The sequence below is a fragment of the Ascaphus truei genome, chromosome 7, assembly GCF_040206685.1.
Source record: "Ascaphus truei isolate aAscTru1 chromosome 7, aAscTru1.hap1, whole genome shotgun sequence".
NCBI lineage: Eukaryota > Metazoa > Chordata > Amphibia > Anura > Ascaphidae > Ascaphus > Ascaphus truei.
In genome coordinates, this window is record NC_134489.1 from 20,375,225 (window position 1) to 20,392,321 (window position 17,097).

The following is a 17,097-nucleotide window of genomic DNA, read 5'->3' on the forward strand; positions in this document are numbered from 1 at the left end:
GTGGCGCCTCCTAGAGCAGCAATGACTTCAACTGCGCGTTTCCTGTAACTGCTGGTCAGTCTCTCACATCGGTTTTGAAGAATTTTAGTCTATTCTTCCTTGCAGAACTGCTTCAACTCAGTGACATTTGAGGCCTTCCTTGAATGGACCGCTCGTTTCAGGTCCTGTCACAAAATGTCAATGGGGTTTAGGCAGGGCTGCCAACAGAAATCGTGGGACCCGGGAGAAACATTTTAAGCAGGCCCCCCCCCCGTGTCGGCGGTATTGCCCGCCACCCCCCCCCCCCCCATTTCACACCTCACGAGCCGTCTCTCTCCCCCCCCCCTTCCCATGTATTTCTCTCCCTTCTGTCTCACCCCATCTCACTCTCCCACCTCACATGTATTTCTCTCCCCTGCTTCTCACTCTTACTCCCTCTTTTCCTCACTCACCCCTTCTCTCCTCTCACTCCGTCAATTACCCCACGCTCATTCATTCCGTCCCCGTCCCCCCACACAATTCCCCCCACCAGATGTATACCAAAAAACTTCCCACCCCAAATACTTTTTTTTAAAATCCCCACCCACAAATGCATACAAAACCCCCACCTACCCAATACATACATACACACACACACACACACACACACGCACGCACGCACGCACACACACACACACACACACATATCTCTATCTTACTGGGAATGTGTGTGTGTGTGTGTGTATATATATATACCATGTCCATATAAAAAATACCCCAATCCATATAAAAAATACCCCAACCCCCCAATACATATAAAAAAAATACCCCAACACTCCCAATACATATAAAATAAAATACCCCAATACATTTACAAAATACCCCAACACCCCCAATACCTATAAAAAATACCCCAATACATATATAGAAAATACCCCAACACCCCCAATACATATAAAAAATATCCCAACACTCCCAATACATAAAAAATACCCCAATACATATAAAAAATACCCCAACACCCACAATACATATAAAAATACCCCAACACCCCCAATACATATACAGTCATGTGAAAAAGAAAGTACACCCTCTTTGAATTCCATTTTACACATCAAGACATAATAACAATCATCTGTTCCTTAGCAGGTCTTAAAATGAGGTAAATACAACCTCAGATGAACAAAAACACATGACATATTACACCGTGTCATGATTTATTTAACACAAATAAAGCCAAAATGGAGAAGCCATGTGTCAAAAACTAAGTATACACTACCGACACACTTTATTGAAGTGTGGTCGGTACCGCAAGCCGGGAAATCTCCCGGCTTGCTAGTGGCCGCCCCTCGGCGTGCCGCGCGTCATAGACGCGCGGTCACGCGTCATCGGGAGCGTGCGCCCCCTGCACGCGTGTCCAGGGGCTCCCCGAGGGAGCCCTGGTGTCCCGCGATCGCGGGACAGCGGCAGGGGGTTCCGGGGGACCCGGCGGACCCGGCAGCGGTAGGGAGAGCGCCCCGATCGGAGGGCGCTCTTCCGCTGCTTCGGCGCGCGCCCGTCACACTCGGGCGCGCGCCAGGCTACTGCTGCGGCACAGAACGGGCAAATGCTCGAATAAACTGTGCCGCAGCAGTACCTTATGATTCAATAGCTTGTAGAACCACCTTTAGCAGCAATAACTTGAAGTAATCGTTTTCTGTATGACTTTATCAGTCTCTCACATCGTTGTGGGGAAATTTTGGCCCACTCTTCTTTACTTTGCTTCAGTTCATTGAGGTTTGCAGGCATTTGTTTATGCACAGCTCTCTTAAGGTCCAGCCACAGCATTTCAATCGGGTTGAGGTCTGGACTTTGACTGGGTCATTGCAACACCTTGATTCTTTTCTTTTTCAGCCATTCTGTTGTAGATTTGCTGGTGTGCTTGGGATCATTGTCCTGTTGTATGACCCAATTTCGGCCAAACTTTATCTGTCGGACAGATGGCCTCACATTTGACTAGAATACTTTGGTATACCGAGGAGTTCATGGTCGACTCAATGACTGAAGGGTTCCCAGGTCCTGTGGCTGCAAAACAAGCCCAAATCATCTCCCCTCCACCACCATGCTTGACAGTTGGTATGAGGTTTTTGGGCTGATATGCTGTGTTTGGTTTTCGCCCAACGTGGCGCTGTACATTATGGCCAAACATCTCCACTTTGGTCTCGTCTGTTCAAAGGACATTGTTCCAGATGTCTTGTGGTTTGTTCAAATGCAACTTTTGTTCTTTTTAACAGAAGAGTCTTTCTCCTGTTAACAATTCCAAACAAACCATACTGTACTTGTTCAGTCTTTTTCTAATTGTACTGTCATGAACTTTAACATTTAACATGCTAACTGAGGCCGGTAGAGTCTGAGATGTAACTCTTGGGTATTTTGCCATTTCTCAGAGCATTGCACGATCTGACCTTGGGGTGAATTTGCTGGGACGTCCACTCCTGGGAAGCTTGGCAACTGTCTTCAATGTTTTTCATTTTTGAATAATCTTTCTCATTGTAGAATGATGGACTTTAAATTGTTTGGAAATGGCCTTATAACCCTTCCCAGATTGATGGTCAGCAACAATTGCTTCTCTAAGATCATTGCTGATGTCTTTCATCCTTGGCATTGTGTTAACACACACCTGAATGCTCCAGACCAGCAAACTGCTAAAACTTTGGCTTCTATAGAGGTGGTCACACTTGCTGATGATCAATTAATCAAGGGCATTTGATTAGCAGCACCTGTCTGCTACTTAGCATCTTAATTCCTATGGAAGCAGTAAGGGTGTACTCAGTTTTTCACACATAGCTTCTCCATTTTGGCTTTATTTTTGTTAAATAAATCATGACACGGTGTAATATGTCATGTGTTGTTGTTCACCTGAAGTTGTATTTACCTAATTTTTAGACCTGCTAAGGAACAGATGATTGTTATTATGTCCTGAGACAGTTGGAGGGCGTTCTGGTAAATGCGTCTGCAAGGGACCAAGGTTTATGTATGAGGTATAAAGTATTAGCCATGGAGCATGACCTGTTTCCACACACCTTTATGGTGAAGACCAAACTCACAAAGTTTCTGACCTTTATATAGGGTGGGGCCTCCCAAACTCACACCTGAATATCTACCTAATTATTTAAACACCTGATTTTAATTATCACCTTTGATTTAGCTGATACAACCAGGGTTTCACTTACTTTTGCGCATGACTCTTAATTACTCATTGTTCCCCCCCCCCCGACTTTTTTGGAATTCATTATCGTTAGGATAACTTTAGAAATTGTTTGCAAGTCTGCAAGTCACTGAGCAATATTTTTGCTGATCCGTTTTTGCATATCACAAATATATAATAATAATTTTAATAATAATATACAAGAATATGTTTATATAAATTCTTTTACTCTCTTAAAGCAGCACTCCACGCTGATTACCAATTCATTTTTTTTCTTTAATAAATCTCGTCTTGGCGTTTCCAACACTGTTTTTATTTTACAATCTTAAACTGTATTGAGAAAGTGTAAGTGTTTGAAATATTAAGTGCCCGGGGGGGTTAAAATGGGTCTCTCCCCAAACCCCAGTGCAATCTAAAGGTTACCATGGTAACCCCAGAGGCTAGACCAGGCCTGCACAACTCCAGTCTTCGAGGGCCGCAAACAGGCCAGGTTTTCAGGATATCCTATACTTCAGCACAGCTGGCTCAATTAGTGGCTCAGTATGACTGAGCCACTAATTGAGCCAGCTGTGTTGAAGAAGGGAAATCCTGAAAACCTGGCCTGTTTGCAGCCCTCGACGACTGGAGTTGTGCAGGCCTGGGCTAGACCAACAGGTCAGGATATCCCTGCTTCACCACAGGTGGCCCAATCGAAGACCGAGCCACTGATTGAGCCACTTGTGCAGAAGCAGGGATATCCTGAAAACCTGACCTGTTAGTGGCCCATGAGGGCTGGAGTTATCCACCCCTGAGCTAGAGTTTAAGACTAAATCTATATTTATATATATATTTATATATACATTATGTGTTATTTGAATTATTTGTTATTTATATTATTATGTCACATGTATTACTGCTGTGAAGTGGTATGTACATTAATGGCGCAATATAAATAAAGATATACATATATCCATCCATACATACATATATTGAAGTTATGTTACATTTCTCCTAACCAGCAGATCCTTCTCAGATCAGCCATCAGTTTCCCAGATACGTTAGGTCATTGAAGACTCTGGGCTTCAACCAGTGCCAGTAATAGGTCCAATCGGTGTATCTGATTTTAGATACAGGATCTGCTAAACCAGCTAAGGGGGCCGTTGAAGGGCATGTGCTTAGGAATTGCTAGACTATAAAATGGCACAGTCATAATTCATAACACACTGACCTATATGCTGCAGCAAAAAAAAATTTGAAGATGCAACCAAAATATTTAACATTCTACATTCATTTCAATTTTTATTAGGAATCGTATATATGCCTTTAAATCACATTGGCTGCAAAACAGAACCTCTGTGTAATGGAATGATGGTCATATTTTATTCTCACAGAAATCCCGGCAAATGCAAGTACCACATCAGCGACTTGGGACCTCGACTTCAAAACAGAAAAAGCCGGGATATGTGTGCAATGCAAATGTTTTCTGCTTGTGCTTGTTAGCGGTGGGTGTGTGTGCGTGGGGGGGGGGATGCCCCCACTCCGGGTTTGACCCGGAGACTGCTGGTTTCGGCCACGTATCTCCGGGCTACGGGTTTACCTGGAAAATCTGCGGGTGGCGGCGCATCAACATGGCAGCGCGACGGCAAATGGCGCCACGTTGCCACGACAACGGGACGCCGCGGGACGTAACAGCGTCACGGGGTGCCCGTTGCCATGACAACGGGACGCCCCGTGACGTCGCGACATTAGGCGGCGTCACGCGCCGCCATCAGGCGTCCCCGTTGTCATGGCAACTTGACACTGCGCGACGTCGAGTAGCGTCCCATTGTCATGACAAAGCGCAGCCATGTTGACGGGATTCGCAGGGGAGGATGCCGGTAAGAGTATCTCCCGGATAGCCTTTAATAGAAGATGGCAGCCCTGGTGGGGGGGTGGGGAGTCGGGGGTTCTTTAACATGGCTACTTTATTTCAATTCTAAATAAACTAAATTACTGCCTAATAATAAGTATTGTATTTAATTGTAAACCAATTTTTTTTTTTTTTTTTTTTTAAAGTGCAAAAAGATTGTTTTAACAAGGTTGCATTTTAAACTTGGGGTTTGGGGTTTGACTGTTGTATGTGAAAGCAACAGACGAAGCACATAGTTGGGAGATAAGGTGATAATTTGACTATTCTTGTGACATCTTGCATTAAACCACTTCCTGCTGGGGGATGATGGGGGTCACGCAGGCAGCAAGCTCAGGAGTCAGACACAGAAAAAAAACTAGGGCATTTTCGACAATGGAAAGGAAAAAGAAATCTATTATGTTGACGCATTGGATGTTACCAGGCACATTTGGTAAAAATGTCAAATTGTTCCTTTAGATCAGGGCGCTCAAACAGGTGGGCCGGGGGCCCACAAGGGGTTGCCATGCGGCCTATGGCCCCCCAACAAACAGACCCGGCGTTTAAACCAGCGGGGAGATGCGAGGGGCCTGGCACTAGAAGTTGCATCCGGCTGTTGGGCCTCCTCTCCCCCCTGCTGGTCCAGGCCACTTCTCCTCCCCCCAGCTGGATCAGGTCTCCTCTGACCCCGATGCGCGTCAGAAGTAGGGCCCGGACAGAATTTGGGCCCAAATTCCGCGAGCAGAGGGAGAAAGAGTGGGGGAGGGGGGACAGAGAGTGGTGGAGGGGGACAGGGAGTGGTGATAGAGAGTGGGGGGAGGGGGGTAGTGAGGGAGAGGGGCGAAATGGAGAGAGAGTGAGATGGAGGAGAGAGGGGAGAGTGGGGCGGGGGTGGGGGGAGGAGAGTGGGGGGGGGAGAGACAGCCTCCTTCTCTCAGGGCCACTTACTGGGATTCTGTTTCCTCTTCTCTTGATGGGGAGAGAGGATTGAGGAGGGTAACGGGGACAGAAACACAAGCTAGGTTTACATATTTTTAATATAAAAAGCTCAAGAAAAAAAGTGTACGCTTAGGTTATAGTGACTATGTATTTAATTTTTTTCTGAGGCAGCCCGAGTCTTGCAGTCGAACTTAAAAATTGGCCCCCAAGCTAATCTGCGTTTGACGGGCCTGCTTTGGATATTCTGATGGCATACACGTAAAAGCAGATTCACGTCTCAGACAGGCCCACACACCTACCCTTCCACAGTCACTCAGCATACAGTACTTCAACTGCCGCCAGGGATTCTGGGTAGATAGACTTTTTTGAACGCCTTTATCCTGTCTGGTGCCTGGTCTCCTGTCACAGGGCCTATGCACTTAGCACAGTAAGTGTTTTTTTTAGTACAAAATTGCCGCATGTCAAACTATTTCTATTGCACTTGTGTGCGCGCCTATGTACTAACCTCAAATTTCTCCATCTTCGCCAGCTGCGTCAAAACAATGAATTGAAAATAGTATGAACTAAAAAAAAAAAAAATATTGCTGTGTGCTTAAAAAACAGGACAAAGTGCATCATAAAACATCCGCCAGGTTTAACTTGGCATAAAACCTTAAAAAGACTCTTAATAGTGTTAGCGCAGAATAAAGTTGCTATGTACTGATGCAGCGGCCATTCGAACACTTGACGCGTAATGTACATCGGAATCCCGATTTGAAACCGCGGGATGAATTCCAGCCTCCCCGCACTAAGATGCGAGCGCATCTAAAATGAATTGTAGTGTTCTGGCTATTAAAAACATGAAATTAGCACAGTAGCACTGTAGCACAGTAGCACAGTGACACAGTAGCACAGTCACACAGTAGCACAGTAGCACAGTGACACAGTAGCACAGTAGCACAGTGACACAGTAGCACAGTGACACAGTAGCACAGTAGCACAGTAGCACAGTAGCACAGTAGCACAGTAACAGTGACACAGTAGCACAGTAGCACAGTAGCACAGTAGCAGAGTAGCACTGTAGCACAGTAGCACAGTGACACAGTAGCACAGTCACACAGTAGCACAGTGACACAGTAGCACAGTGACACAGTAGCACAGTAGCACAGTGACACAGTAGCACAGTGACACAGTAGCACAGTAGCACAGTAAGGCTAAGGCCCCGCTCCCAGAGTCAGCGCACCCGCACTGCTGACAGGCGGTGCGCTGAGATACACAGACCGCGATATGCGGTCTGTAGGGAGCGGGAGCCGGAGCGGGAGGTGGGCGGGTGGTGGGCGGTTTGACAGGGAGGGGGGGCGTGGCTTGAGCGGAGGGACCCGCTACTCTCCCCCACCTCCCTCCACGGGCTCGGGCTGGAGCTGGAGCTTCGGTAAGTATTAAACACACACACACGCAGGCACTCATACATACATACACACACACACACACACACACACAGGCAGGCACTCACGCACTCATACACACACATGCGCGCACAGGCAGGCACTCACGCACTCATACACACACACACACACACACACACACACAGACAGAGGCAGGCACTCACGCACTCGGGCACACACATACACACACAGACAGGCACGCACACACACAGACACACACACAGAGAAAGGCACTCACCTGCTTTCACTCCACACTCCTCCCCGCTCCCCGAAGCCTCTCCTCCTCCCGAAGCCTCCCCTCCCCTCCCCATTGGCTCACAGCCACACACGTCACGCGTCAAAGCTAGAAAACACCATTCTCTGGTGTCTCCAGAGGCTGACGCGCGACAGCGTGTAGTCAGCTGTGCCGCCAGTGCGGACCGGGACCGGCTCGCGAGGATTCCCCTGCTGGTGGGGAACTCGCTACATTGCCGCCCGCGCCAACGAGCGCAGCGGGACCGAGGCCTAACAGTGACACAGTAGCACAGTAGCACAGTAGCACAGTAGCACAGTAGCACAGTAGCACAGTGACACAGTAGCACAGTAGCACAGTAGCACAGTAGCACAGTAGCACAGTGACACAGTAGCACAGTGACACAGTATCACAGTAGCACAGTAGCACAGTAGCACAGTAGCACAGTAGCACAGTAGCACAGTAGCACAGTGACACAGTAGCACAGTGACACAGTAGCACAGTAGCACAGTAGCACAGTGACACAATGACACAGTAGCACAGTAGCACAGTAGCACAGTAGCACAGTAGCACAGTAGCACAGTAGCACAGTAGCACAGTACTGCACACATTACAATTCATCCATTTTATTGCAAACGAAGAAACATAATCCATGAAATTCAAACAAAACGCGGGTGCCTGGGGCGATTGGCCGCGTTTCATGCTGCGCGGGGAACAGCAGAGAACTCAAAATCGGCGCCGTGATGTGTTAGAATAACGGCCGCTGCAGCTGTATCAACCCAAAAATGAATATGACGCAGGAGGGAGGTTTCATTATGTCGGTTAACACATGTATTATTTTCCCAGTATGGCTACTAATATTAATATTACACTAATAATTGACACGTACTAATACTGGGCCTAATAAATACTGGTCCTGCATAAATAGATAAACTAATAATTAACACTGAGGTGCAATAGGGACAAATTAATATAGCAATAATGAACAGAACAAGAAAAGTTTCCCTGTTGAATGCACTCACTGTGTGGTGTGTAATGATAAGGATAATTAAAACCCTTTAATAAATAATAAAGTGAAAGGTGGTGCAGTGTATACTGGGATATACTGGAGAAAAATCTCCTAGTTAATAAAGGAAACAGACTTGGTATAATATATACCTTGGACGTGATAGTCTGCAACGCCCACTTATACACAATACTAAAACTCCAAGGTGACACTAAGTCAAACCTGAAGCACTAAGGGCCTTATTCAGAGAGGGTTCATAAAAAAAATCGCCAGGGAATTTAAAGTGACTGTTTTTTGGGCGTTGCTATCACGGTATTCAGAAAGGCTCGATTACCAGTGATAGCAAAATGCCCAAAACGGGCGAGTTGCTGCCAGCGAGAGCATCGAGCCTCTGAAAAGGCCTAAACCAGCGATTCATTTCTGCTGCAGAGAGAGCTGCTCTGAGAGAGCCGCCTCTCCCAGCTGAAATGTCGCCCGAAATTTATTTATTTAAATATACATTTCTTTAATAGTGTAGAGGTGCAGAGGGTCTCCGGAGCTGAACCACGTTGGTTTTATGTCCGGGGACCCCCTGCTTCCCCAGATACAGGCCCCTTTATGGGGTGCCGGTATCTCCTATGCAAGGAAATGTCCCGGTCACGTGACGCGGGACATTTCAATGCAGAGGGATACCGGCACCCCATAAATAGGCCTGTATCTCGGGAAGCAGGGGGTCCCCGGACATAAAACCAACGTGGTTCAGCTCCGGAGACCCCCTGCACATCTACACTATTAAAGAAATGTATATTAATAAATATTTAAAAAACATTCAATATATTACTTACCATTTAAGCGGTGGCCCTCCGACTCCCAGGGAAACAGGAAGCTCACGTACTTTGAAGGCCTCCAACAGCATCCGATGCCATCCGCCATGAAGATCCGGCTCAGGTACCCCAATCTTCTTTTTTCTTTCTTTAATCACCTTCTTCTATCTTTATCTGTCACCATTTCTTGTTCTTCTTTATCTTCTTTCTTCATCTGCCAATCCAAAATACCCCATGTTAAATCCCAGCCGATGCTGTCTCGTCGGCTTCTTGGGCTCAAATGAGGCGTCACGGCCTTAAATATGGCTTGTGACGTCACATTTACCCTCAAAATGGTTAACAGCCACCTGATTGGCTGTTAAAACCATGTGCAGACTTTATTTGTATTTTTTTGCCATGACGTCACTTAAAGGGAATGATGCCAGCCAATCAGAATGGCTGTGCTTCATTTGCCTTTAAGATGACGTCACGAAGCCGGCGTCAGATGGTATTTCAGCCAATCAGATCGTGGGAACAAATGCCACACTCTGATTTGCTGAACTACCTTGTGACACAGCGGCCATCTTGGATTTAGTGACGTCACGTTAAAGGGAAATTAAGCACAGCCATTCTGATTGGCTGGAATGGGGTCCTGAATATTTAGGGAAAAGGAATACGCCACAGAGGGCCTCAGGAAAGAGGGCTCCCAGGTGTCCACGGATCAGATCTTACCACGGATTTGCACTAATATTCCTTATCAGTCTGTATTAGGCTGACCACATTTCCTTGAGACAAAAACGGGACATTGGGATGGCAAAAACGGGACGCCCTGCTCGCCCCACTCTCAGCTCCTCCCGCTCCCAGCTCCCCCCGCTCCTAACGCTCTCAGCTCCCCCCGCTCCCAGCTCGCCCGGCTCCCAGCTCCCCCCACTCGCCCCGCTCCCAGCTCGCCCCACTCCCAGCTCCCCCTGCTCCCAGCTCCCCCCGCTCCCCCCGCTCCTAGCTCCCCCCGCTCCCAGCTCCCCCCACTCGCCCCGCTCCCAGCTCGCCCCACTCCCAGCTCCCCCTGCTCCCAGCTCCCCCCGCTCCCCCCGCTCCTAGCTCCCCCCGCTCCCAGCTCCCCCCGCTCGCCCCGCTCCTAGCTCGGCCCCACCCAGCTCCCCCCGCTCCCAGCTGCCCCCGCTCCCAGCTCCCCCCGCTCCCAGCTGCCCCCGCTCCCAGCTCCCCCCGCTCCCCCCGCTCCCAGCTGCCCCCGCTCCCAGCTCCCCCCGCTCCCAGCTGCCCCCGCTCCCAGCTCCCCCCGCTCCCCCCGCTCACCCCGCTCCCAGCTGCCCCCGCTCCCAGCTCCCCCTGCTCTCAGCTCCCCCCGCTCCACCCGCACACACATCATATACTGGGGGGTGAGCAGTAGATGGGAGAGAGGAGCAGTCAGACTCGCACTCAGCAGACTCCGGAAGCCGGAAGCTCTGGGTCACAGTAGAGCGCGTTACTGTTTGCGAAGGGAGGGCGCGCGCGTTACTCGGCGGTGGCGGGAGGGAGCGAGGGGGGCGCGCATGCGCTAGTGCGTCCATGCGTCCGCGTTACAGTTCAGAGCGCTCAAGGGAAGTGGAGGGGAGCCGAAAACGGGACAAAATAGAATTTTATATAGAAAAGACGGGACGGTCGGGAAATAGGGTAAAAACGGTACTGTCCCGTTCAAAACGGGACGTATGGTCAGCCTAGTCTGTATGGAAGTGCCAGTTCCCAAACAGGCCAAAAGGTCTGGGTCATGTAGGAACCCCCCAGGATTCCCGTGGGGGCCTAGGTTACCGAAGTATGAAGTCTTCGTGCACCTAAACGCACATTTTTGGACGGTTCTCGTTACTTTTTAGCACTGGCATTTTTTACGCTACGCTAATTTGAACAAATATGTTAGTCCTGTACATACATGTGGCCCCATTGCTTTCTATTAGATTAGTAAGTCATTTGTACAGTATATAGCAAAAGGCAGGCTAATGCAATGTATAGAACACATTTAACATGTTTTACATGACTTGTATATACCGATGAACTAATTCAGGAAACCCGGTTGCATTACAATGTGGGCGGGCGTGGTGCACAGAGTGATACATCCCCTATAGCTGGCATTAAATCGTCTATCCAGTAGGTGTTTTGGGATAAGGCAATAAAGAGGGTGACTGCAGAGCCTTTGTTGGTGAAAGGTTCCCTGACTCCTTTGGCAATTTCAGATTGTAACGCTGGCTCTGCCGATGAATTCCAGCACAGGCTGTAAATTCTGCCCAGGTTAACATGAGGTTGTACAAAGCACTAGTACAGCCTTAATAACTAAACAGAAGCATGGAATTTCTTCCTGCAGGGAAGGCAGCAAAACGAGCATTTCATTGGGGGTAATCATTAAGCAAACTCCTCCTAATGAATAGGGTTATAGTTTCGGTTACGTCTAAATCGCCTTCACACTCCTTTTTCTGCAGTTGTGCACATTATGGAGTCATTTTACATACAGTTTTCTGAAGCCAGGGTCACGTTTGATGTGTGAATGGCTCCCGATAGCATTAACACAGTTCCCTTTTAAATCACTCCAAGCCCTGTAATATTTCCTCCACTTTATTGGGAAAAGCAGCAGAACACAGATACTTGTGGATGGTATGTAGTGGTGATTATTAGTTAGGAACCGGTAAAAAGAGATGGCCTCACCATGGGGGATGAACAGGGAAGGGTCTTGTACTCACTGTTTCCAGGGTTGCAAAGGAAGTGAGGGGCAGTGTGGGTAAAGGAATAGTCTAGGGGCAGACTATCTCTGAACAAACGGGAGGGGGGGCGGACTAGCCCATTCTGGTGAGGATCTCAGAGACTGCAGTAGCAGCTCACTGATTCCATGCCCAGAGGCAAGAAATGCAACATTGTTGCGAGTTACACAGGCACAGAATGTGTGTGCAGGCTCCATGCAGCTGGGAATAAGCTCTGACAGGCAGAAGCTGCAAAGGAGAGAGGGAGGTGAGTCAGAAAGGTAGTTCTGGTTCCATGACACTCCCCGTCTGGTATCTGTAGATACCACTATATAACAGACTATGTGGAACATATGTGCAATGCATAACAAAGATAATATCACATTCTCAAACGATGTAAGAGTCCATGTCCACATAGCGATGTGACACCGGCCGGTATCACTGGTATCAAAGTCCTTTGGTTAAGGTTCTTTGGCAAAGGATGCAGGGTGGATGCACAGCTCCAGGTTTGCTGGTTGCACCACAATGTCTTTGTGTAAAGGTCTTTGTGTAAAGGTCTCTGGCACTGTTTCCCTTTGGCCTTGTGAAAGAGCGGTCTTTTTGTCGCTGGAGTTTTTCCCACAGAGTGCGTCCCCTTGTAGGTATGCCAATCGTGGTAGCTTGTCGCTCTATCACCTGGCGTTCAGGAGAAGGAGATGGTTTTTGGCTCCTTGCGGAAGCGGAACAACACTTCTGGAAGACTGGTTGTCGAATCTAGTCCAGTAAAGAGGGCGTCTTTCAGAGAGACTCCCCGAAGCTGAGTGCTGGGGCTGAACACTATCCAGATTTGATCGGGTTCCTGAGGGTGGTAGGCCCCAGATGATTGGAGGTACCGGCATTCTTCACCTTCCTCCATTAGAGGTGCTGGCTTTGCGTGGCCGGTAAAGAATATCTTCTGGATGAAGGCCACAAATTTGTTTTTGGTCTCTGGTTCCCCTTTTAGGTCGCGGAGGTGCGAAGTGAACCTAGAGATGGCATGTTCGCCATTGTTTGGGAAGCGTCCTTTTGGTGAATGGAATGGTAGCGGAGTCACCCGACTGCCTAGTCCGTCTTTAGAGAGCTCCTTGACAGTTAACCTCGGGAATCCTCTATCTTCTATGGTGTTTGTTTGCCGTCCCTTGTTGTTTGGAACGCTGTGCACCGTAGGTCATCGGTGCATTTCTCTTGCACGAGAACATCTCCACGTAGTTTGGTGAAATGCTTTTGTGTCTCTCTGTTGACTGCCGTCGGGAGGTTATTGTCTCCCTGGACGTAACGAAGAACAGTCTCTTTTGCCCTAGTGAATCCCTTTATGAAATGTCTCTGTGGCTGTCTCTTTTTAGACGTGTACGAGGACAGTCCTTTTGACACTGTGGCTTTACCTGTAGAGCGCAATCTTTTGCGGCTACGCCAGCCGTGGCAGCCGGCTGCTTTGTTGCTTGACACTCTGTGGAGAGGAACAACTGTACGTCTTAGTCGTGCCATTGCTCGCGAGAGGACTGTTTGATTGTTTATTGCCATTTGGGCGATCCCTTTGTCGGTCACCTTTAGGAGGTCACTTCGTTCCCTTGGTGGAGTCGACTCATCGTCCTTAGTTGTCTGGACTGCTGAGCATCCTAGGCCATTGTCACATTCCTCCGATGTGAGGTTGTTTTTGTTGATCTCAGGGGTGTGACCTTGTCTTTTCTCTTCACTTGGCCCTTTGGTCACTTGGAGATGGCCAAGACATGGTTCAGAGAGAGATGTGTGTCCACATTCTGTTACCACTGTTCTGCGGGCATCAACATAGTCTTGCCCGTGCTCTTTGTTGGTGCATGCGTTGCCCACTATCACCCATCCTAGGTCAAGTCTTTGGGCGTATGGTGCGTTGTGGGGTCCGTTATGCTGTTTACGGACTTTATGTACCCTCATGATGTCCCTGCCGAGCAGCAGCAAGATCTTGGCGCCTTGTTCTACCGGTAGGATGTAGTTGGCTATTCCTTTGAGGTGGAGGTAATGGTGTGCCACGTTTGGTGTGGGAATCTCGTCCCTGTTTGTGGCCATGTGGTTACACTCGATGAGTGTGGGGAGAGCTATTTTCACTCTGTTATCCACTGAAGATATGACGTAACCGCTTGCTCTTCTCCCTGTTGACTCATTTGACCCTGCACAGGTTCTGAGGGTGTAGGGTGAGGCATTGTCCTGTAAGTTGAATAGGTTGAAGAACTCCGTCTTCGCCAATGATCTGTTGCTTTGGTCGTCGAGGATTGCGTACATCCGAATAGCCTTCTCAGGTTGTCCCTGGGGGTGCACCGCGACGAGGCATATTTTGGAGCAGGACATTTTGTCACCTTCTTTTCCGCAAACCTCAGTGTGCTGAGATGTGACGGACGTTGGCTCTCCTTCTTCTTTCTCCCTACTAGAGAAAGGCTCCATGCAGCTGGGAATAAGCTCTGATAGGCAGAAGCTGCAAAGGAGAGAGGGAGGTGAGTCAGAAAGGTAGTTCTGGTTCCATGACATACAGTATAAACTAACACACTTTGGGGGTCCACGTGTTAGTGTGTTATGGAAAACTTACAGGACACACATATTACAATGGGATGTGCCACTTTTTTTCTCTATGCTGAGCCGAACTTCCAGGTCTCACATCTTACGCTGGTTTTATAGTAAGTGCTGGCGCGCGTGCAGCCGCGCGCACAGCGTTGAGCATGCACGTGATGCACCCATTTTGTGCCTATAGTCCAAACGGTGACATGTGCGGCTAGGGGGTGTGGCCATGATGTCAGAAGGGTAGGCCACACAGTGATTGGCTCACAGTGTCACATGGCGTGCCAACAGTGCGAAAATACACATTTCATGCAATTATCATTGACGCGCACACGTATCGCGCACACGCTCACTATATTACAGGCCTTAGGGTTGCCAGGTGTCATCTCAAAAAATACTGGACACAATGGTGAAAGGTGCGACGCGCTCGAGACACACACACACCTCTCTCCGCTCCATGCCGTTTCCTCTTCTCCTTGTCCCCACCCCCAGGCTCCTCACCGCTACTCCTGATTGGCTGCATTACCCAGCAGCAACAACTCAGGATGGAGGAAGCTGCCCAACCCCCTAGCAACAGCGCTGATCTCTCCCTGCTCAGGGAAATCCCGCGGCCCACAAGCGGTCAGGTCAATACAGTATGTCCACAGAATTAATACCGGACACATACATGTCCATATTACCTCTTATTTTTTACTGGACACTGTTAAAATACAGGACAGTCCAGTTTAATCCTGGACACCTGGCAACCCTACGAGTCATGTGGTGTGACCATCAAAGACTGGAAACTTAAATAGCCACTTTAAAACACTATTTTAGTTCATTTTAATTCATAACGAAGTTGATAACGTTATAGAATGCAAATGTTAATGATTACAAGTATATATATATATTGCTTGACCTGAAGAAGAGAGGAGAACTCTCGAAAGCTTGTCCTATGACATAAATTGTTAGTCCAATAAAAAAGGTATCACCTAATACTGAAGAACATATATATATATATAGCAAATGGAAATATTACTGTATGCTCATTTGCATGTCTTAGACAGGTCTGTAACCCTGCCTTTCACCATTATCACCCAGCACACAGCACTTCCACTGCAGCAAGGGATTCTGGGAAATGACATGCAAATGAGCACACAGTGCTGTCTTTTGCTTCAAAACCATTTAACATGGTCCCCTATAAGCTCACTTATATTACAAAGGTGAAGATAAAGGTATATTAAACAGACAAAATAAAGCAAGTAAAAACTTGCATATGTAAAGTCTGTAGTTCAGGGGATTTGTTGAATGATTGTCCGTGCTGCCTTGTTGCTGATTTAGGAGCTGGAGAAAGTGTTGTGCTCGAGGCATTGAGATCCCGCGTGCTGGGATCAGCTGGTCCCACGGCGCTGATCTGGGTTTCCGTAACCCGTATGTTGCAGTCTGACGCGTCTCCTGAGCTCCCTGATCTTGCAAGGTCCTCAACGACGCAAAAGGCTGTTAACACAGGACAACTACGATGCTCTACCACAACGCGTTTCACACACTGTGCTTCATCAGGCAGATGATATCTATATATCATCATTTATTTTTTATGTACAAATGCGCCTCCATTCAGGGGCCGTCTGGGAATATGGCGCGGCTCAGTGCAGACATGTGGTGCAGGGCCTCTTACCTTCTCCTTCGCCGTCTCGTCCTGCAGGGTCCCTCATCATGGTGCTGGGACATCAAATGGCCTTTGCGGTGCCATGACGCCATTTGCCGTCGTGGTGTGCATGATGAGGGACCCGGCAGGAAGAGATGGTGAAGGAGAACGTAAGAGTGTTACAGAGGACCCACACTCTGCCCTGGCAATCAGTTTCATTGGTGAGGGGAAGAGCGCGGGGGACCTCTGTAACCGCGGGGCTTGGCGCAGTGGCACCGATGGCACCGCAATAATGCCGGCCTTGACTCCACTTAAGGGGAGACCGCAATACTATACAATCAATTGAAGAGCAACTACAATTATATCTAGAACATTAGGCAGGACTTAGACAAGAAAACCCAGAGTGAAGAAATGAGTCTTATACTGTGCCGGAAACAATCGTAAAGACGTTACGCACCTGAGCTCTGGTGGGAGCGTGCCCAAACCTCTGAAGCCGCACACAAGAACGCCCGCCCACCCAACGTAGGGGGCAGAACCCTTGGTACAGAAGTGCAGTCTTCCCCCCCTGAGGACCTGAGATCATAACCAGTCTCCCTCCGAGGCATCAAAAGAGACTGCACATAAGCAGAGAGAGTGACGGAGATGTTGGTGGCGACGGATTGCCACGAGTATACCAGGGCCGAAAAAGCTTAAACTGTTACTGCATAATGCAACAATAAAAATACTAAAGCATGTTACCCATAAAAGTACTCTCACTATTATAGTATTATACATTTCAATAATATTGGTAAAAAGGGTAAGTTGGTCATGT